The sequence below is a fragment of the Narcine bancroftii genome, chromosome 2 (assembly GCF_036971445.1).
Source record: "Narcine bancroftii isolate sNarBan1 chromosome 2, sNarBan1.hap1, whole genome shotgun sequence".
Classification (NCBI taxonomy): Eukaryota; Metazoa; Chordata; class Chondrichthyes; order Torpediniformes; family Narcinidae; genus Narcine; species Narcine bancroftii.
Genome location: NC_091470.1, coordinates 342528048 through 342541009, shown reverse-complemented (window position 1 = coordinate 342541009; position 12962 = coordinate 342528048). Strand labels below are relative to the sequence as shown.

At 47.3% G+C, this 12962-nt stretch overlaps 1 protein-coding gene across 6 annotated transcripts in view; it reads right to left on the bottom strand.

Moving 5' to 3' along the window:
• LOC138755736 (KH domain-containing, RNA-binding, signal transduction-associated protein 3-like) overlaps window positions 1-12962 on the bottom strand; it is a 225726-nt gene that overhangs the window by 193048 nt on the left and 19716 nt on the right. Inside the window, exons 1-2 of one of the 6 annotated variants that reach the window (XM_069922240.1) lie at window positions 10651-10841; window positions 6317-6399 (exon numbers count right to left, since the gene is read on the bottom strand). The exons of the other annotated variants lie outside the window; for them this stretch is intronic. The gene's annotated coding sequence lies outside the window, so the exon portion shown is untranslated. Of the gene's footprint in view, window positions 1-6316; window positions 6400-10650; window positions 10842-12962 lie in introns of those variants that run through there. 6 annotated transcript variants of the gene reach the window in all.

Sequence of the window (12962 nt, the reverse complement as noted above, 5' to 3'; positions counted from 1 at the left end):
ACCCTATTCTCCACTGTGCCGCGATCCAGCCCACAGCGCTACGCGCTGCCCCTGGCCAGGTGAGTGAGCAGCGGCCAGGTGAGTGAGCAACCACCAGGTCCACGGCACTGCTCGGCAAGCCACATGGGAAACGGTTCAGCCCACTGTGCTATGCAGCTGCTCGGCCCACTACACCACCCCCAACAGAATTGTTGCCCAAAAGAGAAGAACTGACTGTGCACACCTTAAGTGGATGCCCTCATTTCCTGGGCTGGGGGCAGCAAATAGATGTAGTAGGGTCGACATGCTGGTTTGAATCTGTCTATACTAAATAGTTAATGTTCCCCAATGTCTAAAGTGTACACAACCCCATCCCTTTTGATCACGCGGAAAGGGCCATCATACAACTGCTGCAATGGCGATCCTGGGGCCTGTCTACGCGCACAAAAACAAGGTTAGTGTCGAGGAGGGTAGGAGGCAAATGTTGTTTGGAGGTTCCCTGCCAGTTGGTTGGAATGGGTTTTCTTATTGTGACGTGGTGTCGAAGTTGCTGAAATCCTGATCAGAAGGGCATAAGTTGGACGAGAAATGAACATCACCTAGAAACGAGAGAATTGAACCATAAACCATTTCTGTGGACAATACTGGATGGCTTCCTTTGGAGCGGTGTGCACTCCTAGCAGAATCCATGGCAACTCATCTACCTAAATGGGCCTGGTGACTTAGGCTTTGAGTGCAGTCTTTGGTGCTAGTGGTAATGCTCCACAAGACAATTGGACTGCAGGTGGTACGCTGTGGAGTGATGCAGTTGTGTCCCACAAAAGCATGCAAGGGCAGTCCATAACACAGAGGTGAATTTCACTCCACAGTCAAAGGTGGCGTTTGAGGGAACTCCAAAACTTGAGATCCAGTTGGCAATGAATGCTTTGGCACATATCTCTGTCACTGGATGACAATGGGATGGCATCTGGCCATTGCATGAATCAGTGTATGACTGTGAGGATGCATCTCATGTTCTAAGACACTGGCAGGGGTCGAACCAGGTCTATATGCACATGCTCAAAATGCCAGCACACTGCTGGGGAAGACTGGAGAGGTGTCCTGGTGTGCCACTGAATTTTGGAAGTTTGGCAGTGGGTACACATCTGGGCCCAGTGCACAACGTCTTTCTCAAGTCCATTCCATACATATTTAGTTGCCATGAGCTTGACTGATTAAGGGATGGGACAGGTTGTGAACTTCGTCAAAAAGGCACGGTCTCCAAGACATGGGACTACCAGCCTGGGGTAGCCCATAGAAATGTGGCAAAGCAGACTTGGCCCGCCTAGTTGTGGTGCCACATGTTGTATGCCCAGGTTTGTAATAGCAGTTCTGTACACCTGAACATCCGAGTCCACGGCCTGTTCACTCACCAAGTCAGAGTTATCGCTGCCACCCTGGACATGATGTACTGCCAGTCTAGATAGCGTGTCAGTGACCAGATTGTTTTTTTTCCGAAACATGACGCACATCCATAGGGAACTCTGAAATGTATGACAAGTGGCTTTGCTGCTTGGCAGAGCACGGGTCCTATATCTTGCTCAAGGCAAAAGTGAGTGGCTTATGGTCCGTAAAAGTGGTGAAATGGCAGCCCTCTAAAGCATATTGGAAGTGTTATGTGGTCAGGTACAACGCCAACAGCTCTCGATCAAATGCGCTACACTTCATTCCATGATGGCTCCATACAGGCTTTAACTGCCTGTTAAAAGGGTTGACATTTTTTAATTACTGCAATTACTGGGTTTATTTCCAGCATGGCAGTGTCTATGCAGGGCAGCGTATCACAAGAGGTGGCAGACTCCAGGGGAGCAGCAGACTGACATAGGACACCAGAAACGAGAACACCCCATGTTCAGGATAGTCAAAGGACAACTCTACAGGGTGTGCTCATGGCAACAGACCAACAAGGGGCACAACGGCCGCAGGACCCGCACAGGGTGCAGGCGACCCGCGGCCGCAGGACCCGCACAGGGTGCAGGCGACCCGCGGCCGCAGGACCCGCACAGGGTGCAGGCGACCCGCGGCCGCAGGACCCGCACAGGGTGCAGGCGACCCGCGGCCGCAGGACCCGCACAGGGTGCAGGCGACCCGCGGCCGCAGGACCCGCACAGGGTGCAGGCGACCCGCGGCCGCAGGACCCGCACAGGGTGCAGGCGACCCGCGGCCGCAGGACCCGCACAGGGTGCAGGCGACCCGCGGCCGCAGGACCCGCACAGGGTGCAGGCGACCCGCGGCCGCAGGACCCGCACAGGGTGCAGGCGACCCGCGGCCGCAGGACCCGCACAGGGTGCAGGCGACCCGCGGCCGCAGGACCCGCACAGGGTGCAGGCGACCCGCGGCCGCAGGACCCGCACAGGGTGCAGGCGACCCGCGGCCGCAGGACCCGCACAGGGTGCAGGCGACCCGCGGCCGCAGGACCCGCACAGGGTGCAGGCGACCCGCGGCCGCAGGACCCGCACAGGGTGCAGGCGACCCGCGGCCGCAGGACCCGCACAGGGTGCAGGCGACCCGCGGCCGCAGGACCCGCACAGGGTGCAGGCGACCCGCGGCCGCAGGACCCGCACAGGGTGCAGGCGACCTGTGGCCAGTTGTTTTCTAATTGCAAACTCAATAAATTGAAGACCCATTACCATATATACTCATGTAATAGTAAAGTTTTGGAGACCAAATCTTAGGGTAAATTTAGTGGGGTCAACACTTCATGCATACTATCTTTGACCACAGTAAAGCAGCAGCCAGTGCCTTGGCAAAGGTTCATGGTCAGGACATCGGAAGCTGACATGGGCAGGGAAGCAGGTTGAGGATTCGTGGTTGGGGCGTTGGGATCTCCAATGGGCAGGTAGGTGAGGCAAGGGTTTGCAGCTGGGACATCAGGAGCTCAGATGGGCAGGCAGCTGGGCCTAGGCGTGAGTCTACTTTCAGGACATTCAGAGCTCCAAATTGGAGGGGGGGGGGGGGGGGGAGGGCTCAGATGTCAGGAGCTTGGATGGGTGGATGGCAGAGGGCTGGATGAAACACACCAGACAGTGTTGGGAGCTCGGATGGGCAGACGGCCAGGGAAAAATAGGAGGGGGTGACTTTTACACAATATGTCCTATTACACACATGCTTACACATGGAATAAAGATACCTACATTAAAATATTTGCAATTAAATGGAAAGAAAATGCAATCCCCTCAAGCAGGTTAAAAAATCTTTAATAGAATTCCTTGAAGTAGTTTGGCAGTGTGATGGGTCAAGTTATATTTTATATCATATATAGATAGGTTTTTGGAAGATAGATTGTGGGGTTTTTAGTTAAGTCACACACAGATATAAACACTTCAAAGCAGGTCTCATTTAAAATGCAAGAGCTGGGCTCAAGCCAGACAGTCCAGGCTAAGCACCTTTGCAAAAATTTTGAAGAATGTCCATAGAGACTTCAGACACAGACTTCAGTTCAGCACCTGAGACTGAAACATGACAAACTGGCAAGCTTGTTTGCAACCCCATTTGTTCAGCCCTTGTGGTCCCTACAAAAGGAGATGGCAAACTGTATAATGTGTCACCTGAGATAAGGGAAACAGAAAAGAAACTCTGATGACCTGAAAGAAAGAGGTTATCATCTGGAAAACCATCATCTGCTGGGGAAAGGAATTAGTTGTTTGTGACCAACGAGCAACAAATCTCTCTCTGAAAACCAACAAGAACCTTCCTGAGCAGTAACTATTTACCTTTCAACGACCAAAGCCTGGTGAAGATTCATAAATGTTAAATTCTGTGCACAGTATAAGAATTGCCAGATACCGATGAACTTGGAGGAGTGAGATTGAACTGTGAATCAAATAACTTTTCTGAACTTATACACATATTACATACACGTGCACTTAAAATTACAAAGGGGTTAAGTTAATAGTAATAAGTTAAAGTTTCATCCTGTTTTATGTTTAAAGAAAATTAAAAACAACTTTTGTTTAAGTAACCATTTGTCTTGGTGAATTCCTATTGCTGCTGGGCTTTGTGACTAATTAAGCATTATTTTGTGACGTTGTAAAGAATTCTGGGAATTTTTGCATTGTATGCGGCCAACTTTTATTGCTAAGGATTATGGGATTGCAACCATAGATGAAGTTTTAACTAAAAGTGAACTTTCATGATCAGTTTCTGGGGAAAAAAAACCTCAAGGTTAACATCTACCCCAGTCATAATGGCTTTCGTATCCTGAAAGATCTAGAAGAGACATTGGCTGTGACAGTGTTGAATGAGTAATTGGAGTTAGGAAGTAATTAAAGGTATTGGGAGACATCACCAAATAAACCAAGAAATTCTAAGTTCATGAACAAATGGGAATGCAGTTTCCAATTAGAACATGTGGTCATACATAGGCATTGATCTAATTTACTATATAAATTGACCCATTTCTGTATGAACTTTGAGACAGAGAATCTCACAATATTTTATAGTGCCTCCCTCTCTCCTACCGATGTTACAAATGATTAAAACTGTATTTTAAAACTGGCTCTGTGGCTCTCTGCTGTGTTCTTTATTCACAGAACAGTCTGCAGCACATGCAGGCTTTAACAGTGGGACTCACCTGAAAGGAGCATACAGGAAGCAAAAGTATCACAAGTAGGAGTTTCAGGAAGGTGGTCACACCACAGGTTCAGCCAGGTGGATGAGTAATCCCCAGTAGAGTCTCATGGCTATTCCCTTCTCTAACAGGTATACTGCTTTAGATACTGTTAGGGGTAATAGCCTCTCAGATCAGTCAAATCTATGGCATAACTACAGGCATTTAAATGGTCACAAAACAAAGAGGCAAGGGAATCTATAGTCAGGGGCACAGATACAAGTGTGTAGGTCACTAATGAGACTCAGATGATGAAATGTTTTCCAGATGTTTTCTCCAAACCTGCTGGAGAAACTTGGGACATGCTGTATCCATAGAAAGGATAACCAATGTTTTGGGCCTGGGCCCTTCATCAAAAATATATGTTTAAAAAAAAAACACAGGCAGACACCTGAAAAGGTGGGGAAAGGAGGAGAAAGGGAGAGAAGAGCAGGCTAACAGATAAGGGGTAGAAGAGAAAAAAGATGAGGTTATGGGCAAGAGGACAACTCTGATAGAAGTCCAGACAATATTAACATAGACCTTCAATTTCCATTAACCCCCCCCTAATCTTTCTCTTTCCTTATCTCTCTGGCTCCTTTTTATTTTAATGCAAATAGTCTACATGAAAGACAGCTGATCTTAGATTAGAAAATGGTAAAAGTACATAATCCTTTATCCGGAACCCTTGGGGGACATTGTGTTCAGAATTTCGGAAAGCCCACCTGAATTGTGCTGCCGTATCCACCCTCACCCTCTTCCAGTCGCCCGGCCGTCTCCCCCAACTGCGGTCCCTCAGCTGCCAGGCCACATCTCCCAACCGCCAGTCCCTCAGCTGCCCAGCCACCTCCCCCAACCACCAGTACCCACTTGCCGGACTTTGGAACTTTCCAGATTTTTGATGTCCTGATAAAGGATCGTGTACCTGTATTATGATTGTGAACCCATTACAGAAGCTTCTGTGGGGAAAAGTCCTCAGGTTTAGATTAGATCTATCCCAGAATAGCAAGTTAAGGAAGAGAGTGAAGCTTCAGAGATCTTAGTATCCTCTAGCCATGAGGATACTAGGGTCAGAAGACCCTAGAATAGCTAATGCTAGTCCTTCATTTGAGGGCGACAGGGATAAGAAAGAAATTTAAGTCAGCAAACATATTATCAGATTTACGTTCAATGGAAAGCATAGACTTGTTAGGAATAGTCAGTATGGCTTTGTATGGTGGGGATGGGGTGTAAGCAGGGAATAAAGTTCTGTTGCACAAATGTGATTAAGCCTTTGAAGTGATCATTCATTGATATTTTAATGAGGAGTTTGTGGACATGCGTATTTGTAGTGTGGATTGTGGAGGGTCACTCGACTCCTCCATCTGAAACCTGTTGGGAATGTAGTTTGTGGAGGGTCATGTGACCCCCTCCATCTAGAAGTCACCACCTACCAATCAAGGTTTGACTGTGCCCATCCATTAGTGCACACTTGACCAATGGCCCCTTTAATTACCCAGTGATAACCTAGGCTGGACCCTCCAGTTTACTGTACAGGTAGTCCCAGACTTACGACCATAATTGGGACTGAAGGACCTGTCATATCTCAGAATGCATGAAAGTCAGAATTTTGCCCGTGCACACGGAGTACTAAATTCTTAAATCAAATGTTGTATTTGACAAATGACAACGGGGTTATAGGGCATTAAGAGCCAAAATGTGCATACTTACTTTGCTAGTCAGCATCCTGGGGTCCATAGGCTGGATGAGGCCATCTCAACTCCTGTGCACATGTGAGTTTGCATACTGGAGTCCTGTTGGTACATGCAAGAGTTAAGCACCCTGATGATATTGAATTCGCACCATTAATTCTCGCACATGTGCCAACCAACTCCAATAAGCGAACTGACCGCACATACGCCAATCGAAGACTCGTGCATGAGCACAGAAATTAAGATGGCTCAGAATCTTTTATGCAGCCTCGTGCATTTTCTCTTTGTCCTTTAAAATTCTTGTAACAGTGGAATAAGAATCTATCAGCAAGGAATAGGGTTTTTGTTTATACGTTGCTTTTTGTGTTTATTTTGGTAGGTTAGATGGGGGGGGGGTTTAACATTTTTTTTTATTTGAATATTCCAAATTGAGGAAAAAGGGAAAACACAGTTCATTATAATGTTATACATTGTATTAGGTATTGCAATATATTGATGTTTGATTTTACTATTTAATTCTGTATTCTATCCTCATCTATTGTTTGCTATACATTTAATAAAAAGATTGAAAAAAGTTTTTTCCTCTTGTTCACCATCTTTCTAGCATGCCTACAGAACTGTGACTGCGCTCTGGGCGCTATATTGCAAATGTGCATGCACGTAATTTTAAAATTTGGTCACATGTGTGGATGGACACAAGCCGAGTAGGTCATAAGTCAGGGAGTACCTGTACTATAAAGTCCATCATATGTAGTAGCTCTTCCTCTTTGCTCCTCAGTCCCAAAACTCTGGACATTACTGGAGAAGTTGTCAGTAAGGTGTGCACTACACAGGGTTTGGAGCTGTTAGATATCATTAGAACTGTGCCCACATTAGACAAGGAATGGCAGAGAGTGTACTGCAATCCTTTGTTATTGTAAATCTGTACATAATTGCTAGTATTGGCAGTTTAAGTCTGACATGACTGGGTTGTACTGTGTTTGTATGAGAGTAAGCAGTTACTAGTTGGTGTTAAGTCCAATGTGACGGATTAGACTGGATTTTGTTATTGAGAGTACTAATGTGTGTTAACCTTGTTGCAATTTCCCCTTGGGCATGTTTTAATTATGATCCTGCGTCCAGACTAGTTGCTCTTTGAATCCACTGAATCTTCTCCCCTCCCACACAACATTGAATTGCACAAAATGATGACATGCTGCAGCTGAACAGGTATTTTATAAAATACAGTAGCACAGATAATTGAATTAAAAGTAGGCAACCACAAAAGGTAAAGCGATAAATATTCAGTTATCCTTGCACCAAACAATAATGCAGACAGCACTCATGACTTTAATGGAGATGTGCAGATGTTTGAAAGAAACCATTCTTGAACCTAGAGGTGCTGATCTATTGATTGGTGTATAGGTATCAGTGAGAAGAATTTGTGACCAGGGTGATGAGAGTCCTTCATGATGGCAGCTGCCTTCTTAAGGCAGAACCTCGGAGGTTGTTCTCTGATGGATAGGAGACCAAAGCAGGTATTGGAGCTGGCTCAGTTTGCTACCTCCTGCATTCTTGTTCTCTTGAATTACAAAACCAAACTGTGTTGCAACCAGTCAGATAACTTTCTACAGTGAACCTGAACAAGTTTAATAGAATAATCAACAACTTTCAAAATCTTGTCAGTCTTTAAAAAGGTGCTTTCTTCACAATTGCCTGAAGTGTTTCTGAAATATGGATCACAGGACCTTCAAGGTTCAAACCCTCTCCACCTCCATCAAGGTTCAAACCCTCTCCACCTCCATCAAGGTTCAAACCCTCTCCACCTCCATCAAGGTTCAAACCCTCTCCACCTCCATCAAGGTTCAAACCCTCTCCACCTCCATCAAGGTTCAAACCCTCTCCACCTCCATCAAGGTTCAAACCCTCTCCACCTCCATCAAGGTTCAAACCCTCTCCACCTCCATCAAGGTTCAAACCCTCTCCACCTCCATCAAGGTTCAAACCCTCTCCACCTCCATCAAGGTTCAAACCCTCTCCACCTCCATCAAGGTTCAAACCCTCTCCACCTCCATCAAGGTTCAAACCCTCTCCACCTCCATCAAGGTTCAAACCCTCTCCACCTCCATCAAGGTTCAAACCCTCTCCACCTCCATCAAGGTTCAAACCCTCTCCACCTCCATCAAGGTTCAAACCCTCTCCACCTCCATCAAGGTTCAAACCCTCTCCACCTCCATCAAGGTTCAAACCCTCTCCACCTCCATCAAGGTTCAAACCCTCTCCACCTCCATCAAGGTTCAAACCCTCTCCACCTCCATCAAGGTTCAAACCCTCTCCACCTCCATCAAGGTTCAAACCCTCTCCACCTCCATCAAGGTTCAAACCCTCTCCACCTCCATCAAGGTTCAAACCCTCTCCACCTCCATCAAGGTTCAAACCCTCTCCACCTCCATCAAGGTTCAAACCCTCTCCACCTCCATCAAGGTTCAAACCCTCTCCACCTCCATCAAGGTTCAAACCCTCTCCACCTCCATCAAGGTTCAAACCCTCTCCACCTCCATCAAGGTTCAAACCCTCTCCACCTCCATCAAGGTTCAAACCCTCTCCACCTCCATCAAGGTTCAAACCCTCTCCACCTCCATCAAGGTTCAAACCCTCTCCACCTCCATCAAGGTTCAAACCCTCTCCACCTCCATCAAGGTTCAAACCCTCTCCACCTCCATCAAGGTTCAAACCCTCTCCACCTCCATCAAGGTTCAAACCCTCTCCACCTCCATCAAGGTTCAAACCCTCTCCACCTCCATCAAGGTTCAAACCCTCTCCACCTCCATCAAGGTTCAAACCCTCTCCACCTCCATCAAGGTTCAAACCCTCTCCACCTCCATCAAGGTTCAAACCCTCTCCACCTCCATCAAGGTTCAAACCCTCTCCACCTCCATCAAGGTTCAAACCCTCTCCACCTCCATCAAGGTTCAAACCCTCTCCACCTCCATCAAGGTTCAAACCCTCTCCACCTCCATCAAGGTTCAAACCCTCTCCACCTCCATCAAGGTTCAAACCCTCTCCACCTCCATCAAGGTTCAAACCCTCTCCACCTCCATCAAGGTTCAAACCCTCTCCACCTCCATCAAGGTTCAAACCCTCTCCACCTCCATCAAGGTTCAAACCCTCTCCACCTCCATCAAGGTTCAAACCCTCTCCACCTCCATCAAGGTTCAAACCCTCTCCACCTCCATCAAGGTTCAAACCCTCTCCACCTCCATCAAGGTTCAAACCCTCTCCACCTCCATCAAGGTTCAAACCCTCTCCACCTCCATCAAGGTTCAAACCCTCTCCACCTCCATCAAGGTTCAAACCCTCTCCACCTCCATCAAGGTTCAAACCCTCTCCACCTCCATCAAGGTTCAAACCCTCTCCACCTCCATCAAGGTTCAAACCCTCTCCACCTCCATCAAGGTTCAAACCCTCTCCACCTCCATCAAGGTTCAAACCCTCTCCACCTCCATCAAGGTTCAAACCCTCTCCACCTCCATCAAGGTTCAAACCCTCTCCACCTCCATCAAGGTTCAAACCCTCTCCACCTCCATCAAGGTTCAAACCCTCTCCACCTCCATCAAGGTTCAAACCCTCTCCACCTCCATCAAGGTTCAAACCCTCTCCACCTCCATCAAGGTTCAAACCCTCTCCACCTCCATCAAGGTTCAAACCCTCTCCACCTCCATCAAGGTTCAAACCCTCTCCACCTCCATCAAGGTTCAAACCCTCTCCACCTCCATCAAGGTTCAAACCCTCTCCACCTCCATCAAGGTTCAAACCCTCTCCACCTCCATCAAGGTTCAAACCCTCTCCACCTCCATCAAGGTTCAAACCCTCTCCACCTCCATCAAGGTTCAAACCCTCTCCACCTCCATCAAGGTTCAAACCCTCTCCACCTCCATCAAGGTTCAAACCCTCTCCACCTCCATCAAGGTTCAAACCCTCTCCACCTCCATCAAGGTTCAAACCCTCTCCACCTCCATCAAGGTTCAAACCCTCTCCACCTCCATCAAGGTTCAAACCCTCTCCACCTCCATCAAGGTTCAAACCCTCTCCACCTCCATCAAGGTTCAAACCCTCTCCACCTCCATCAATGTGCACGGGTGAATGTTCCTCTGCCTCCTCTTTTCCAAAAATCAACAATTACCTCCTTGGTCTTGGTTGAGAGCAAGATTGTCGTTCTGCAACCACTCAACTAGATTGCCAATTAGAATAACTTGCATTCTAACTTATCCTTTCCAGTTATCTGGCCAACTTGAGGTCCTCAAATTCGTAGAGTTGTGCAAAACTGGTTTATTCCATGCACACTTGTGACTGCGTAGAGGACAAAGTACTCACCCTTGGGGTGCCTCTCTTCTGATGGCAAATGTGAAGGTGGTAACGTTGCCACTTTGCAAGAATGGGGTCTGCCAATGAGGAAGTTGAGGATCCAATTCCAGAGAGATTATCCTCAAGTTTAGGACTGTTTTGCTGGTACAATGGTGGTGAACACCAAGCTATATTCAACGAACAAAAAGCCTTACATCTCCATGGTCTAGGTGATCTAATGCAGGGTGGAGGGCCTGGTAGATGACATCTACCAATGACCTGTCACAACAATAGGCAAATTGAAGTGAATTTTAGTAAAGCACATCCACTGTGTTATTGTAGCAAAAACACAAAATGCAGGAGGACATCTGGTCATAGTGTCCATAAGAGGCAAAGATTATACAACCAATATATACGAGCACGTGCCTGCTTTCTGCTCATAGTTTGAAGGGCCCAAGTACTTCAAAGTACAGGCAGTCCCCAGGTTACAAACTTCCGACTTACGAACAGCTTGTACTTATGAACTATGCACCGCTTCCGGTGTGTTGGCTTGAGTAAGGAGAATGCCATCCACTATTTTAAGTCAGATCATGTTGCTGTTAACACGGTTTTGAGTGTACCCACTTCAAGAAATTGACTCCAGTAGTTTTATGTGCAGAGTATAGTGGCCTATCTGACAGCACTACCTTACGCAAGTGGCAATAAATGACACGAGACAGTATAGTCAGGAATCAGTACCTTTATTGTGCTTAACCACAGTTTTTATAGTTCCGTCTGCACATTTCACACTGACCCTTCTGGGATGCAGTAATGACATCACTTTCCAGCCATAAAAAGCACGGGATCTTATTCGGGTGCTTTTCCTAATTGCTGGTGCCTGGCTTGTAGCTGGAGGACTGGGACATCGTTGGAGGCTATGCGCTCTGGTAATGTGCTTGCTAAACTGCTGAGGCTGCGCACGATTCTACTGTTCGCATGGCGCTCCCGCTACACCCCCCTCCAGAATCGTGGCTGCCTGACTCAGGTTCCTGCTAGTAGTTCAGCCTAGAGTGTCCTCTGGACATTTCAGTGGTGACGAGATCGGTCTTGAAAGGTCAGTGTGTGCCGGTTTCAGTCGTTCAATTGTGAACATACACTCTTGGCCCTCTACATCCAATGTAAATACTACACCTTCTCAACTGATTACCCTAAAGGACCCCTCATATGGGCATTGATATGCTGAGCCTTTCTGATCTTTCCTAACCATCACGAATTCCACAGTCAGTCGGTCGTGTGGCACCTGATGTTTGGAACTCCCATGAAAAACCGTGGGATAGGGCTGTTTTGCCCTATTGCTATCTCTCACAAGACGCAAAATATCCAAGTCAGCTGTCTGATTTATGTCACTACCTAAATGTATTTCACCTAGAATGGATAGTGGAGTTCCATAGATCATCTTAGCAGTCGAAACTGGCAATCCTTCCTTTGGTGCTCTATGTATTCCCAATAGCAACCACGGTAATTCGTTCATCCAGTTCGGCCCCTGCAGTCTCGCCTTAAGTACCGACTTTAAAGGTTCCACAAGTCCATTTGACTGAGGATGACAGGCGGTTGTGTGGTGTAATTTACTTCCACAGAAGTTTGAAATCGGTGTTCACAGTTGGGAAGTAAACTACGTACCTATATCTGAAGTGAAGTGACTAGGTACACCAAATTGTGCAACCCAATTAAAAATAAAGGTTCGTGCACACATCTCCATGTCTGCTGCCGCATAGGGATTACTTCTGGCCAACGACTAAAATGGTCAACAGTAAATAAATATCTCATCCCTTGACAGACCGGCAAAGGTCCAATTACATCCACGTGGACGTGCTGAAATTTTGCATCCACCGTGGAGAAACTTTCAGGCGGTACATGCGTGTCTGTGAATTTTAGCCTTTTGGCACTGAAGGCAAGTTTTGCACCTCAGGGTGACATCGCTCTAGACCGTACCACACAACGATTTGACACTAGTTTAACAGAAGACCTAATGGAAGGATGCAAAAGATTATGTACATCATCAAAGATCTTCGTCTGCCAGCTAACTGGTAGAATGGGTCTAGGGCACACATGTCAAACTCTGGCCCGCGGGCCAAATTTGGCTCGCGATATAATTATATTTGGCCCGCAAGATCATATTAAATACATATTAGAGTTGGCCCGCTGGCCGCCGTGCCAGTATAGCGCATGCACACTGAAGGTGAAAATGAAGACGCCGGAGGTGTGGAGGGATCTCGGAGTCCCGAATCCCGGGGATCGGAGCGCCGCACTCAGCCTGCCCGGCTCCCGGACACACAGACGTGGCTGGAGTTGGGGACCATCCT